A 13,645-nucleotide genomic window follows, 5' to 3' on the forward strand; every position below is an offset into this window, starting at 1 on the left:
TTCATAAAAAGTAAATTTTCATAAAATCACTATGAGTGTTCTATTTCTTGCTTTGTAAAATGTTTAACGAGTGATGTTTTATCAACAACAACAAAAAAAAAAGAAGAATTATATCTAATTTCTGTTGGGTATTAAACTCTACAAATGGATTGGTAAAATAAGAATCTGTTTTAAGTTTAACTGTTAAATAATATGAATTATTTTATCAAAAGCATGGTGTACAAATGCATACATAACATTACAAAAATACTTTACACAAATATGCATTAGAGGTAGACAGATGAGAAAGAAAGAAAAAAGATTTCAATGTAACTAATTACATATCAGTAAATAATTTGTAAAAATATTTAGATTAAAATTATTACTCACCTAAGACGACTCTGACACAGTAGCACGTGACCTCCATTCTCCTCATTCATTCCGTCTTCAATACTGTCAGCAAGGTTAGAGTGAAAATGTCAGTCACTCAACACTACCGTTGAGTTTTATAACACATATTGACATAAATCACACTCTTATTCCTGGGCTGATAATCTCAGCAGACGCAGCCCCCCCCCCCCGAATGAGCATGTAGAGAGGGGGCAAAAAGGCGGCAAAATTCAGTCGCAATAACATTCCATTTCGCGTGCGATGTCAAGTTTCCATATGAGGATATTCATTACTATCCATTGTTCTTTGTTAATGTAAGTAAATTGCATCTGGTCAGTTGACCCTGTATTCATCTAATTCACCTGATACATCACTTATACATTTACATATTAATGAGTTATCTTGCATATTAATGAGGGATTGGTGACCTAAGTTTCCATATAAGGATATTCATTATTATCCATTGTTCTTTGTTAATGAATGCTCAAGTAATCTTATCTCTTAGAAGTTATCTACTAAACTACGTTATTTCACTCTATTTTTTTCTCATGAAAATGATTCTGGGTATGGGTTAAACGAGTATTTTTTCCAGTGAAATAGGAAACTGAATCGACATTTTGAACTCAAACATCTTTGAGAAAAAAGAATAGAATTTTACAGTATTAAAACGTCATATACCAGACTGGCATACATTACAGTCTTCAACACACGGGTTTCGCGATACCGACTATATTTCTCCGAGCTAACCTCTAGCTAGGAGTCAAGACTGTTAACCCTTATTTTTTTTTATAGTTGTCATGGCAACTGTTTGTTAAAAGGAACTTATAATGGGTAACACGAGAAGAGTTAAGAACTGGACATGTGGTTTCTATGGAAATTCACACCCCTCTTTGCCACATGTGACAGTCATTACTACCGAAATCCATGCATCAATGGAATATGTCTAACAATGACATTCCTTTCCCCGTGAATAACATTTGAACCTCGTAGTAGCCACTTCCATATAGGGACACTCATTACTATGCTTTGTTCTCACTTAATGAAGGACTCATTAACACACTGCATTCGTGCATTGGAACAACAGACCTCTCATTACCCTTTCTGACCTGTGACGTCATGATTATATTTGACTATAAATGAGTTAATGCACTTGCGGATCAACTTAGTCTCATATCGCTTTGTGGAACGGGGGCCCCATAGAACTAACTTGTAGGTCAGGCGCGAGATTCAAACCGAGGACACGTGACACCCGTGAGCGTTCATGGCAACGTCGGCCATCTTGTTTTTAGACACATGTTGTTCTACGTTTAACGAATGGTCAAGTGCATGACTGCATCCAATCAGTTGACCCTTAATTAACGTAATTGAATATCGGGAGATCTTTCTATGTAAACTTGTTCCTGGGCTTTTTAATATTACCACACATAGCCCGCCACCGAATGCCCACAGAGAAATGTCTTCAATGCAAAAGGTTCAAATGTTCACCACATGTTCTCGCGCCAAAATGGTCTCACAATGACATTCCATTCCGCGTGAGTCAAGACCCAACCCAACCCCCGGTCGTAGTATCATGTGCATATAGGGACATTCATTACTATCCCGTGTTCTACGGTTAACGAATGGTCAAGTCATTAATTGCATGATTGCATCTGGTCAGTTGACCCTTTATTAACCTAATCGACCTGTGACGTCATGCATACATTTGCATATTAATGAGTTATTCTACATATTAATGAGGCAATGACGTTGACAACACCCCCCACCCCCAACCCCAAGGTCAAGGTTATGTGACGTCATCAGTCACGTGGGGTTACTAGGTGCACTTGTGACGTCATCAAATGAGGGGGTGAGGGGGGATAGTTATCCAAAGTTATCTACTAGCGTGATGTCTGTTCCCTTGAGAGCGACTTCTCGCCTACGACATCGCCTACGACCGGAACGTGGGTTTACACGCCGTCAAACAAGCTATTGTGAGAACTACTCTACCAAGTGTCACCAAGACTCACCCATGACGTCTGAAGAAACGCGTCGTGCAACAACATCTACAACGTGGCTGTCGGCAATTTGGGTCATCTGCTTTAAAAATTAAATTTCAATTATGAAAATTGCTTTATTGTTCTTCGGGGTCTATTTTCATAGACACAATGTGCCCTGAATACCAAGCGTCCACATACCCCCGCCAGGAGGGGGGATTCCACGCTTCCTGTCTGACCCCGCGACAGGAACACGAAAGTCATTAGGATAATTATGTTATCACACAACCCCTGTACACAACGTGGGCTCCGACAGGCGCATGATCAGCAAATATAATATCTCTGATCGCTCAGGGCTGGCATTTCTTGTGATGTCAATTAGAGCTCTGACGGCCTCTGACTTTGCAATATTGCTTAGTTTGAACGAAATTTCTGTATCGCCTTTATTTGCTACATTAGTGCAATTATCGTTACATTTCAAGTAAACGGCCTTCTGGATTGATAGTAGATTTTGCTTTTAGACTCTGGGAGATAGTGAGTGGGTGAGTGTTATTTGCCAGTAAGCATTATAGAGGTGATTATACGAATATAAAACAATATGGCGTAACAGGACAATTCTAAATTGATTAAATGTTGCCAATCAAACGACTGTAACCGGTCCAAGTGAGTGAGTGAGTTGGGTTTAACGCCGCTTTTAGCAGTATACCAGTCATATGACGGCGTGTCAGCTTAATGTGGGAGGAAAGCCCGAAGTGATGCAGGCCTTAGATGTTTACCACGATGAAACACAAGATGCTGACAAACCTAGAAAACGTATTCGGGGCGGAACGGAATTCGAACGCACAATCATAGGTTTCTAGCATACCCAAGTGACCCAACTCTGCGAATTGCACCGACCTAGACAACTTGGCCACCCGTTCCCCCCGACCAGTCAAAGAGTGATATACAATACAACTTTAAGCCGGATGCCGTGAATCTAACAACCAAACTCTTCAGACAATTACGGTTGGGAACGTTTACCGTTACACACAAAGGGGTTCCACGGACGGGCTTGTCGTCTAAGGCGCCGCAATTCGCAGTGCAGAGTTGTGTCCCTTGGATACACGAGAAACCTATAGTTATTGGGTCGAATCCAACGATCACGTCTCTAGGTTTGTAAGCACCAAACTCGTGCTGGTAGGTTTCATTAAAGTGTAAACGGCTGTGAGCTTTCCTAGCACAGTGTGCTGACACGTCGTGATATAACTCGGGAATATTGGTTAAAGCGGCATTAAACCGAACGCACTCACTCACTTCCTCAAAGGACATTAGTCTGTAAAAGTGTTTCTTTTATTCGGAAATGTGTTAATCCGAACGACGTCACATGGAAATTAGTAAGTATGGTTTTACGCCGCTTTTAGCAATAATCCAACAATATCACGGCGGGGGACACCAGACTGACTGACTGAGTAAGGTTTTACGCCGCTTTTAGCAATATCCCAGCAATATCACGGCGGGGGACACCAGAAATGGGCTCCACACGTTGTACCCATGTCGGGAATCGAACCTGGGTCTTCGGCGTGACGAGCGAACGCTTTAACCACTAGGCTACCCGACCGCCCCTCACATGAAAGGGACCGTCCCGATTAACGAAGTTTGACAGTATACCCAAGATACACCTGTGCCAGATACCTCCCCAAGTAGGAGTTTTCGCCCGCTGTGCCAGATACCTCCCCAAGTAGGAGTTTTCGCCCGCTGTGCCTGATACCTCCCCAAGTGGAAGTTCTCGCTCGCTGTGCCAGATACCTCCCCCGGCAGAAGTTCTTGTTCGCTGTGCCCGATACCTCCCCGGGTAGAAGCTCTTAGTCGCTGTGCCAGATACCACCCCAAGTAGAAGTTCTTGCTTGCTGTGCCAGATACCTCCCCGAGTGCACTTGAACGATCTCGATCCGCATCTCCACAACTCATTGCACCACCAAGCTGGAGAGGTGATAGGGAATCTTAGAACACCGTACTGAAGATTGATTAAAGTGGTAACGGTGATACCGAGTTAATCACGGATTAATTATTAATTATTCATGAAAGCATGTGTTGGGACATTTAGCCGATTGTTTCTTTATTAGCTGTTGTCTAACACACAAGTGTCGATCTCTTCCCACGCGTTGACTGCGCTGTCACGAGCATGGCGTGTTTCCTTTGCTCGACTCGCACCTGTTCCTCCTTAGCCCTGCCGGATCGAATCAATACAAAAGGTAAGGGGGAACAACTATAATTAGGGGAAACTCTTTACTTGCAAAAAAAGGCAAAAAAGGCATCGACGGGTGGTAGCTGCGTGGTTGGCGTGTTCGCCAGAATCCCCATTCAATGATACCGGCTTAACTCTGCTCTCACTCAAAGTGGAGCTTGTGAAAAATGGCTCTGATAATAATGGCAATTTGTGGTTTATGTGATCACGTCCAGTTAGTTCCGAGGAAAGTGTGTCCTCGTCTTGATATGACAGGAATATTGCTACGCGAACACACAGTCACTCTGTTCCAGTGCCATTTCTCGCCTACTTCTACACATTTGCAAGACTTGCCCATGCGGGGTATGGGTGGCCCAGTTGTCTGAAGCGCAGCAATTCACTGTCCAGAGTTACGTCCCTTAGCCGTCATCATCCCAAGGCATCTTTTATAAAAGTCCAGTTTCTACCCTTGCCGAGCTAGTTATGTTTTGGCAGGACTAACGATTCTATGCATAGTCCATTCAGAATCGTGTAAAGAAATCGACATCCTGTTCGCAAACAACTGGCGAGTGCCGTGCAGATTTCGGTCAACTGCATTTTGGGCAAAGCATGTGTATCGTTAACTCGGCGACGACATTTTCCAAGTCTCGTAATGTTTTTAATCAAGGTGCTCCAGTTTTGTGCTACAATCCACATACAATGTCTGTGAGGCAGGGAATGTGAAAGGTTTCTTCGATCAACTTGATCAGATCCTCTTGACTGGGCGCTGCCATTTTGTTTCAGGCAAATGCAAGTGAGCCATGAAATTTCAGCCTAGTGAAGGGTGAAAACTGGACTTTTTATAGTCAGCTAATTCACTCGGGAAGATCCTTAGCCGTATCTGAAACATATGATTGTTGGTTGGAATCCTCATGGGCCCTGATCATGTTTCTGGGGTTATCAACGCCGTGCCGTGATCTTTAGTTTTACCAAAGTGGTAACCGGCTAGGATATGCATCACTTCGGACTTTCCTCCCACGTCAAGCTGTCACGCTGTGATACAACTGAAGAAATGCCCTGCTACACATCTGGTTACTGCAATGTGTGATAATAATAATAATAATAATAATAATGATGGTGGGTTTGACTAGGCAGCGCTTCCTGGGAGAAGTCCCATTTGTTGTCTGGGCTGCGTGTAGAGGGGGCAAGGGCCATGAGCTGATGATGAGCCTAACCAGCCTGACTGTGCCAGGATCACCCAAACCCTCTTTGCTGCATGTTTTATTTTAATCTGTAAATAATAATAATAATAATAACAATACAAAATATCACGCTTGCATCCCCAGTATCAACTTGTTCGACTCCCCATTGTTCTCGGTGCCTTAGGTTTGGTACCTCCCAATTATTCCCCTGAACTAAACGTACATCACCCAGTTAGGGCTAACCCCCGAAGCTAGTCAACTACTGGGTTACAGAACGCCAAGAAAAAACTCCGCAGCCCAGTCAGCCTCCCTCCGCTCTTACAAACCAACCAAACTGGAGATGGGACTTGCCCCAAGGGGAGGCACAGAACCCACCCAAGAATATCTTGGACGTACATACTCAAGTCAACACTTCTTGAGTGTGCGAAAGCAACAGGATGGCCAGACGTACCACGTATAAATGGCAAATTACGTAAGCAACATTGGAACAAAGCCATGTCAATGTATGCATACCTGACCGAGCAGAATATTCGCGACCAGCTATGGCGACTGAAATTGTATATGCACCGTGGGTCTGGTGAGCTTACGGCCCACGCTCGCCAGACGCCTTTGCATGAACCCCCAGTTCCAACAGCAGTAAACCCGAAATTGCAAATGAACGTTCGCATGGTTCTCCCTAAACTACCTGATGACCCACTCATGGGCTCACAAAAGTAAATTTCTCATGTTGTCCTCGAAGATTTTGAGTTTTCCCCCTCTTCCGACCCCTCTGCTGTTGATGATCTTTCGGATCATCCCTTGTATATTTTGTTTATGTCATTTTATAATCAAATCTGTGATTTACCGATTGAGAAACGATTAAACAAATTAACCAATCATTTCCACAGAATCAACTCAATAAATTAAATGACATTATTTCTGTTACTCTCAATGCGGACTGCTCTTTGCAGGACATTAACTGTTGCGTGTATGCTGCTGCTCGAACACTGGAGGAACTCCATACAGTTTCAACGGAAAATGAACCACAAAAGGGAAATATAAAAAAAATCAAAGGGAAAAAACGGTTTCAAATTAAATTGAATGGAACAAGGAAAGATGTGTCCTGGATAGAACTTTGTTTAAAATTGCGTTCTTCAGGACAATCTATGTCAAAACGACAGAGATCAATTTGGGAAAAAATATAAACAAAACAAGACAGCAAAGGAGAAAATTCTCAATCAAATTCTTGATTCTCTAAAGGCAAAGTTAAAGGTTTGGACAGAGAGAAAAAGAAAGTGGGATAAGAAAAATTATTTTATAAAACAAAATAAATGAAAAACAATTTTACAGGCAATTAAATGCAACGAATGAGAGTGTGAGAAAAGACGCACCATGGATTCCAGTGAAAGGTTTTGGAAACAGTTGTTGTGTGTACCCGGGAACTGTAACCTCGAGGAACCATGGATAGAGGATTACAATAATAGTGTATATGAACAAATAAGGTCACCATTATTGTGTTTCATTACACCTGATTGCCTAAAAAATGTCATTAAAAAGTTCAAATTTAATACGGCGCCAGGGCCTGATGGTATACCAAACCGGTATTGGAAACTGTTCCCTTGTGTACAAATGCTATTACTCCACTGTGTTAGTTCTCTAGTGGATGCAGGAGATGTTCGGCCTTGGTTCTGCAAAGGGCGAACAGTACTTCTCCCAAAGAAAGGTGATCTGACTGACCCTAAAAACTTCCGCCCAATTACTTTTTTGAACACAGTACAACATATTTACAGGGTGTCTGACAGATCTCGTGCCATCGTACTGCGCTTCGAATGACATTATCTACATGGAGCAGAAAGGAGCCAGAAAGGGTTGTTGGGTTGTAAGGATCAATTGCTGCTTCAGAAAATGATCCTTGAAGAGGCTAAAAACTTACCACCGTAACCTCTCAATGTGTTGGGCAGACTACAGAAAAGCTTATGATTCTGTACCTCACGAATGGATTTTGAAGTCACAGGAATGTATTGACCTCCCCGAGCGACTACTTGTTTTACTCAAGTCTTTAATGAATTGCTGGTCAACTCAACTTGAGATGTATTCGCAGGGGCAGGTGGTGACTTCGGAACCCATTCCTATTAGAAGAGGAATATTTCAGGGCGATTCTTTCAGTCCTTTGCTTTTCTGTTTGTTATTAAATCCTTTTAGCTTTTTGCATAGCAAAGAGGAAGGTTATCATCATGGACCTCCAGCACAGATCCCCAACACCCCTTACCTCACCGCCTTTACATGGATGACCTTGAACTTATTGCCAATGGAGGATCCACACTCAAAAAACAGATTCTGCTCGTCGAGTAATTTTCTAAGGATATCGGCATGTCCTTTGGACTTGACAAATGCAACATTCTTCATCTGAAACGTAGCATGGTAGATAAGGGAGGGTCAGTCAGTTTACTTTGAGGAGGAGTTATTGATCATCTCGTGGAAGGTCAGGTCTATACGTACTTAGGAATGCAGATTAGGGACAAACTCCAGAATGCCCATATCAAGGAAAAACTTCGGGCAGAGTACAAATGTAGACTTCAGAAAATCTGGAGTTCAGAGCTGAACGATCGCAACAAAGTAAAAGCCACAAATGCTTATGCTCTACCCGTCCTTTCATATTCTTTTGGTGTTGTTGATTGGACGAAACAAGAAATTCAGGGTATTGACACACTCACACGCAGAATCATGTCAGACAATAGATCTCACCACCCTCGCTCTTCCCTCGATCGCTTATATTTAAAAATCATTATGGGAGGACGTGGTGTGATTAACGTTGGGGCTCTTCATGACAGAATTGTTTTGTGCACTTTTGCACACATTTATTTGTCTGATGATCCTCTTGTGAAGCATGTCAAGGCTCATAATGAAAACAAGGCATTCCACAGTTTTCTAAAACGAGCCAAGGATGTGGGACATAATCTCAATGCCGGTGTTGATTTTGATGGTTCTGTACTGCTGAATGGTACAGAAATGAATGTCAATCAAGCGGCCCAGACTTTATGTGCAGTGTGTTGAGAAGATCAGTAATCCTGCAGAGTTCTTCGCTTGAATGAAGTCGTCTGGCCTGAAAAGTGAAACTGAAGGCTTTCTGTTTTCTGCTCAAGACCAGTCCCACCCGAAACCGTCAATGTGTGATTTTGCATCAAAATGTAAATATGAAATTTGATTATGTAATGAATTTAATGAGACCGTCAAACACATTGTCAGTGGGTGCCCAGCTTTGGAACAAACACAGTATCTTAAACGACATGATGGTGTAGCTCGATAATTTTATTACCGTCTTCGCCCTGCTTGTGGTTTTGACACAGAGGTCTACCCATGGTTCGACCCGGAAAAAGTAGAGGGCGTCATGAAAAATGATAAATACAAAATTCTTTTGAATAGACCCATTTACAGCCTTAGACGTATCCAGGCCAACAAACCTGAACTTGTCCTTTTTGAAAAATCCAATGAAATTATTTATATCATTGAATTTTCTGTCCCCTTTGACACTAATGTGATTGACAAGATTGAGGAAAAACATGACAAATATGCGGACCTCGCTTTCGAAATGTCACGTTTGCACCCCAAGTACCAGGTTGTCCGACTCCCCATTGTTCTCGGTGCCTTAGGTTTGGTACACCCCAATCTGTTGACTGACATTGGGAGAGTACCGGGGTTTGCTACCAGGAATCCAGCCCTTCTGACAATCTGGGTAATGCAGAAGGCTGCAGTGTTGGGGAGTCATCGCATTCTCCGAACAGTCCTGGGTGGGTTTGACTAGGCAGCGCTTCCTGTGAGAAGTCCCATTCGCTGTCTGGGCTGCGTGTAGAGGCGGCAAGGGCCCTGAGCTGATGATGAGCCTAACCAGCCTGACTGCCAGTATCACCCAAACCCTCTTTGCTGCATTTTTTATTTTAATCTGTAAATAATAATTATGAAAATAAATAAAATGTGGCCACTTATGAAACACTGTAACTCCACCCCTCGTGGGCATGCTCTAAGCGCATACGGGGCGGTCGGGTAGCCTAGTGGTTAAAGCGTTCGCTCGTCACGTCGAAGACCCGGGTTCGATTCCCGACATGGGTACAATGTGTGAAGCCCATTTCTGGTGTCCCCCGCCGTGATATTGCTGGAATATTGCTAAAAGCGGCGTAAACTGAAACTCACTCACTCACTAAGCACATACAAACACACAGTCAATGAATGTCAATAGTGTTGTAATAGATGGATCTTTAGTCGTGATTTAACGGTGGTTAATGACATCCCACAATAGCACTTGGGGGGTGTCGATCTGTTTACTGTGACTCATCCCTCATCATTGTGCTGAGATACCGCTCCACATCGATGCGTGGCAGGTAACGCTGTACCCCATTGATTCTATCTCCACCATGTCATCCTTCAGTGTACAGCTTGGAATATACCTTTGGACGTGAGAGGCTAGTTTCAGATTACAGTGAATCTTTGGATAATTCGTAGCGTAGGCATGTGTTGTCAGATAAAAACAAGGGTTTGTTTTTGAAAATCTTTGAAAAAGTAAAACGATCTTGGAGTTTTATTGTAATCATTATTATTGCGACAAACAAGGTAGGACAACATACGCCGTGTTTATATTTCAGACTCGGCTAACAGATTCTTAAGAAACCCACATACTTGTCTCACATTTCCCTGAAATTTTGGCGGAGCAATTTGCGAAAATAGAAGCTTGTTTCAAAATGAAATTAGTGAAATTCGAAAGTTTGCGTTTTGAAAAATTCGTAAAATTAGTTTTGTTTAAAAATAGAATAAAATGATATGTCATTATAGTGAATATGTCATGGATATGGAAATAGAGAATCTCACCTCGTGTCTTCTATCAAATATATCAATCAAGGAGTATTGATATATTCTATAACAAAAGACACGAGGGTGAGATTTTATTTATCATCCAACATCATTTGTCCAACTTTTTCAGTTTGTAGATAAGCAGTGTCTTAAGTGCACTGCTTACAGCTTCAGTTGCAGAACCATTAGTGGTGTCATTTGATTGTGACGTCATGGTAACAACGATGTCACAAGTCTCCAAAGCATTGTGATGCAATATCATTGCAGCGAGGGGCGGTCGGGTAGCCTAGTTGTTAAAACGTTCGCTAGTCACGCCGAAGACCCGGGTTCGAATCCCGACATGGGTTCAGTGTGTGAAACCATTTCTGGTGTCCCCCGCCGTGATATTGCTGGAATATTGCTAAAAGCGGCGTAAAACCATACTCCCTCACTCACTCATTGCAGCGATATCTCCTGTGGGAGCCAGTTTTGGATGATAAATACTAGTTTCATCTTACTAACCTACATTAGGAATCACGGTCAATTCAATCAGCTCATTATCAATTTAGCTCGTTCGAATTACTAAAATTAGAACAGAATACGGAAATCATTGTAAATTATAGAAGTAAACCACCTCCTATTTAATCAGGGTCACCTTGCTTTATAATCAGGTTGTCTTTGTACCGAGATAATGATTTATTTATGTGATTACTTTTACTAATTTTCTCTTAGCTCACCTGGTCCAACGCGTGACCTGCTCTCATATAATCGTATAGTTACAACGGGCGAAAGGTGCCATAACGTGAGAATGATGCACTGAATGCATCAAATTAATCCTTTGTGACACATAAATATATTACAAGCATTACATGAACCATTAATGACTGATCTGGGCGTCGTTGCAATGTGGCTCAGAATATACGAACTGGACAATACCCTACCAGGGATACTGAGTGAATGTTGTTAAACGCCGCAATATTTCAGCTGCACCACGATAGCCCGTGACCAGTCGAATCTGAGCCAGACAAACAAGTGATTCAAGGGCATGATGACACGCAGCTAGGTCAGAGTCTGACAATCCAATCTTACACAATAACAAGTAGTACCTGTAAAACGTGTAGATTTAATAAATATTCGGAAACCCAGAAGCACGGGGTATGGTGTTGACAAACAAAGATCATGCTTGGAAAGTACTCGGCAGCGGATCCTGGCAACAAGGGGGTAGAACTCGTCATAGTGAGTTCCACTGTTTTACACGATCCCACGCATAATTTATTTTTGAGCGTCTAACGAGTTCTACTGATGACTGTTGGAATTACATTTATACAATTACATTCGCTAGAGCCAGCGCAGAAATCCACGAACTGGGTTCTCATCCTGACTGGGTGTAACCCTGAACCACGTTTCCATCCTGTGCGTTCTGGCTAGCTCGAGGCAAAATACGCTCATTTAACCAGCCATGTCATAAGCGTATGTGCCTTTTGTTTAACGTCAGTCACCATCCACCAAGCCTGGACCAGGCAAACCAGTGACTGAAAGCATGAGCAATGTTCCACTACACCGAGGTCCACGACACCCAATCAGCCAAGTCAGAGACCCTGGCCACCTGATCCCCTATTTAGTCGGCCCTAACGACAAACACGAGAATCTTTACGTGTGTCTTTAGGGGTGGTGAACAGGGGCAGTTTTTACTAGCCCGGACGGATGCCAGTTTTATAGTGCTAGCCCAGTGAGATACCTTGCCGCACCTTTTACATGAATACTCTACCGCCTCCTTGGCCTAGTGGTAGAGCGTCCGCCCGGAGAGCGGAAGGTCCGGGGTTCAATCCCCGGCCGAGTCATACCTAAAGACGTTAAAAGATGGTACTCAAGTGGTAGATCGTCCGCCCTGATAGCAGAATGTCGGGGGTTGGATCTAGGGCCGCGTCATACCAAAAGACATTAAAAGTTGGTACTTGTGTTTACCATGTCTGGCGCTTAGCATGAAGGGGCTAAAACAAGGACTGGTCTGCTCGGAGTCAGTATACTGGTTTTGAGTGAGGTTTTCATGTTACACTGCGGCATGGTATCTCAGTGGGCTTACACTATAAATCGGCAACAGTCCGGACTAGTACAAGCAGCCACACACACACGTGCAAGCACGTCGCTATATTAGTGCAATAATCTTGGACGCGACGTTAAACCCCATTTCACTTCACCTCACATGAATACCCTACTCAGTGTCCACGGGGGCGGTCGATGTCATAAGAGGAGGCAACAAGTTGTAACAAGTCCACTGGGCGCCATAGAGCCTGCATAGGAAACCATCTGAGACCGACTCTCATCTAGGTTCTGGCTGATGATGTGGCAGATCACCTGCTTGCCCTTCTATCTACGCCCCAACCCTTTTCGGGAAATATATAGGAGAGTAGCGTTCACTCTGTAAATTATATAACACTGGACAATTTCGTCCTCAATCAAGACCTCTATTACGTGACAATTTTCAAAACCAGCTTCACATACAACCATATGGAAATCCGATTTTTATTTCGGGGAACATTCGCGATTATCCATCGTATTAAAGCTCTAATATGTTAAGATAAATCCATCTTGATCATTTGTCACCATAGCTTCGGTTTGAGTCCGATAAGAAATAGCCGACATTTAAAATAGCCGTCCAATCAAATTACACCCTTGAGCGAGAGACATTTGGTGCAAGGTTACTGATTGGAGAGATAAAGATTGTGACGTCACTTTCTGAACGAAACTATGGCGGCGAAAGGGTCCAATAGAAAGGAGACATAATGTCCTGGATAATTCGCAATGCGTCACCAAATTCCTGGCATGTGGATCTGTGCTCACACCATTGATCACTGGTTAGCCTACTCCAGTCACACCAGAAGTTGTTGAAATGTTTCTGGATATCTTTCACTCACTCGCAGACAATTCCGTATCGCGTCAGGGTTATTAACTGTACCGTGACAGAAATGAGATATTTTCATTTCATGCCAGTGGATGTCCACAAATACACGTTTGTTTCCTGCATATTTACCTGTATTGAGAATTTGAATGTCAACAATGATATTATTTTCCCCAAACCCGAGGGAACTCTGGTCAGGATAGGTGCACAGCTAACTTTT

This window comes from Haliotis cracherodii, unplaced genomic scaffold (genome assembly GCF_022045235.1).
Source record: "Haliotis cracherodii isolate W230 unplaced genomic scaffold, xgHalCrac1.p SCAF_9, whole genome shotgun sequence".
NCBI lineage: Eukaryota > Metazoa > Mollusca > Gastropoda > Lepetellida > Haliotidae > Haliotis > Haliotis cracherodii.